The 3,813-nt window shown below is 35.2% G+C and overlaps 1 non-coding gene across 1 annotated transcript; it reads left to right on the plus strand.

Moving 5' to 3' along the window:
• The first annotated feature begins 3,216 nt into the window (after window positions 1-3,216).
• Trnam-cau (transfer RNA methionine (anticodon CAU)) lies at window positions 3,217-3,307 on the plus strand. The gene is given in 2 exon segments: window positions 3,217-3,253; window positions 3,272-3,307. It is a non-coding gene; the product is annotated as a tRNA-Met (tRNA).
• The last annotated feature ends 506 nt before the right edge of the window (window positions 3,308-3,813 follow it).

Raw genomic sequence — 3,813 nt, forward strand, 5'->3', positions numbered from 1 at the left:
ACTTCCTGTGAATGTGACCAAATTTTTGTTAAATGCTCATAATCAATATTTTGTAGACCCATGGACAATTTCCACTATAAACTGTCTCACCCATGGACAATTTCTAGTATAAACTGTCTCACCTATGGACAATTTCCACTATAAACTGTCTCACCTATGGACAATTTCCACTATAAACTGTCTCCTCCACCTACCTACCCTTTTAAAAACCATTTCAGTTCCTGTCATTTTGGAAGTAGCAGTCAATTCACCTCAAGTCCTCTGTGTTTACCAAATCATATTCGATATTTGTCCACAGCAAGTGTTTGCCCAGTAAACAGGAATGGCATTTGTTGAGCCGGGGGTTATGAATGGTATATTACAGCTACTAACACTATTACTGATATTTATACTACTGCCCTATAACTTGATATTTACATTACACAGTTTTAAAAAAGGCCTTTCCTCATTTTGGCCATAAAACATAACTTCAGACATCGATCGATTTAACTTTTCACTAATATAACATCACAAACTCTCAAATTAGACATTTTTTGGGAGTGTCTATTTAGAGAGTATTTGATAATTTGGGAGATTTTCAAATAGATGTTTGAAGTTAAAGGAATTTTGGGGGTCAAAAAAATTATTTTAAAAAGTGGTTTTGTTAGCGTACGACAAACTAAGTACAATGTGCTTAAAGAATATGCAAGGTGTGTCGTAATGTCACGTAGTGAATGTTGACATAAACCCGTCTGTAACTCACCTTTCTTGAAGACTGCTGGCGTCGCCCTAGTTGTACTATACTGTTAAGTCTCTTCTTTGCGGAAAGAAAAATACCTAATAGTAAGTCGTGCTGAAATACAAAAGACTAGTAATTTTAACGGCAACCGTAGCCGACAAAAAAAGAAATAATAATTATCTTATTATATTGTGTCAGCGCATGGCACAATCAGCCGGAAGGTGAAAATGTTGTATTTGGATTTTTGCATTTTCTGAAAACATATGCTCGCCAGAGCATTTTAATCTTTATTTGAAGTTAATCGGGTGACTTTTCATGAAGTTATGGTCAGATGTATGAGAAAGATCTCCAGTAACTTTTCTCAAATTTCATACTTTTTCAACTTGACTAGCTGTAAAAAATATTTAGAAGTAAAATTAAACATTGATATTTCCCGAAGATGTACAAAAAGGATTAATTTAATCATTTATGACAAGAATTTATTTTTGATAAAAATTGACCTTCTAACAAAACTTGGCAATATCTCAGTTCAAACCTGTTCACTATCCGACTGATTATGTCATTCACTGTAGCATATATTTTGGCAAATTGAATTTTTAGTAACACTAAGGCTCCGAGACCAACGGACCAATCGTCACAAAATTTTTCAAGGTGTTTACAATTGATATGAAGATATGTATTATGAGATTGATTAGACATCGTTGTGGTTTTATCGAAAAATCAAATTTGTTTCGTCAAATCCCATCGAAAACAGACGCCATCATTTTTAGCATGCGGGTTGTGTGTCAACCTTCCGGTTAGCGAGCATGTCAATGATGTTGGCGTACTGGCATAGAATTGATACTAAGTAGTGGTTCCTCTCATTATTTTGAAGACAAACAATGTCTTAGAATTTATATAAACCATTTTCCCCATGAATTATACGATAGGTAAAAAAAAAGATAAGAACATTAAATAATAAATGGCATTTATATAGCGCTTTACCCCGTTGTCACAGGCTCTAAGCGCTTTACAGTGATATAAAACGAAACATATTAGTGAGACAAGTGTGAAGGATACGTGATAATACGAATTCAATTTAACAACGACAAAATATGAAAATAATATTGCAACATTATGACGTAAAAAGATAAAACTTTAAGCGAGATTTGAACGTTGTCAACGAATACGAGCATCTCACGTGTGATGGGAGAGAGTTCCAAAAATGGGGGGGGGGGGGGGGGGGGGGGCCGAACATTGAAAAGATTGTTCACCTATTTTACGCAATGGCTTAGGTTTGACAAGGATTGATTGGTCATTGCTTGACCTCAAGTTTCTATTGGGGACATATATGTTTAGAAGGTCTTTAATATAGGAGGGACTGTTCGTGCTCAGGGATTTGTAGACAATGCAGAGAATATATCTCCGTGCCCAAATAAAAAAGTTCAACGGAGTTATATTACATAGTCGAAAAAGTGTGTTGTCTATTAAGATAATAGAAATCGAGTTAAAATTGTATTCAACACTTGAATCATAAATTTTGAGTTGGCGGACTATCATCTTGATTGAATGGGAAGCGTTATATATATATATATATATATATATATATATATATATATATATATATATATATATATGCCTTTTTCGCCTAGGCATTCCACGAAGGAATATAGATAACTCGTCAAACAAGATGTCTGATGTCAACAGGAATCACCCATGCTGTCCAAGTGAGCAAATTGGGGGTTAATAATCTTGCTTATATACTCGTATATACTAAAATACATTTGTCAAGACATTTTATACTTCACGATCCGACTATGTTTACCTGAATTTGTCTAATTCGTAGTTTTCATAGGAAAAAATATTCAACCAGCCAGTTTGTCATCCGGAATTTAGAATTGTTTAATAGATACATGTGATCATAATTTGTATCCTTGAGCACAATTCAAAACACGCTTTCATCGCCCAGTTGTTAATGTAGGCCAAGTCTATAGTCCTTTTGCAATAAATCATGAACCACTGGTAAAATTTGTTATTTCTCTGAAATGATTGACAGCCTCTAAGATATGACTTGGATATTTCCTTTTTTTTAACTAACAGCATTTACTCGTCACAAAACAAACTCTCAATTGGATTCAATAGTCTGATGTCACGTCGCCAGCAACGGCGGCCACCATGGTTCTAAACAAAGAAAATCGGTACTTATTTTTCTTCATGCTGGTTAGAACTTTTCTTATGGCTTGTGATCAGAATGTATAAAAGTCAAAACATGATCAGATTTATAATGGGGTTTTTTTCCTCTCTGAATACGCTTTTATGCCCGTCGGAGAAATATTTCATAAGGGCGTCCGACATTGTTCCGATAGTTTAGAGCCAGTTACTAAGTTACCATGCGTCATTACGATGGAAGTGACGTTACGATTGTTGAAGCGTATTCTCTCAAGTACAAAGATCTTTATTTTTACAATTACTTTCAGACTAGATCATTAAATGTAAATACTATCACCGTTGTATCGTAAGCCTCGGTAGCGCAGTAGGTAGCGTGTCAGTCTCATAATCACAAAATTCGGAGCGATCTGACGGTCGTGAGTTCGATCCTCACCCGGGGCAAATTTTTTTCCTTTTTTTTTTCTTTTTGTCCTTTTTTTTTACATTGTACACTCTACTTCCTTTACTGTGCCTTTTAAAAATGATCTCCACTGTTATCCGCCTGCTGAGCATCATTTTTTGTTTTTTGTTTTGTGTGTGAGTGTGTGTGAGTGTGTGTGTGTGTGTGTGTGTAGGTGTGTTCTTGTGTGTGATTATATTTATGTGTATATTTATTAATTTGTTTACTTCTTATTTGCCAATTGCCATTGTGAAGAGCTACTGAGCATTGCAAATGGATAATGAATGGCGCTATATAAATTTCCTATTACATCACACTATACAGAGAAATATCCACTTAACGTGCTCAAATTCTTTACGAAGGGTCCCTAGTCCCTAATCTACAGCAACCTATAAACATCTAGGACGAGATATGACGCCTGTTAGGTGGTAGTAGGTACATTTATTTTTGACAGTGACAACGCTGTTAACGATCGGGTACTACTCATTTCTACACCAGCGTACTGTGA

This window comes from Berghia stephanieae, chromosome 6 (assembly GCF_034508935.2).
Source record: "Berghia stephanieae isolate SIO BIC M18660-M18661 chromosome 6, UCSD_Bste_1.3, whole genome shotgun sequence".
In the NCBI taxonomy this organism is placed as follows: Eukaryota; Metazoa; Mollusca; class Gastropoda; order Nudibranchia; family Aeolidiidae; genus Berghia; species Berghia stephanieae.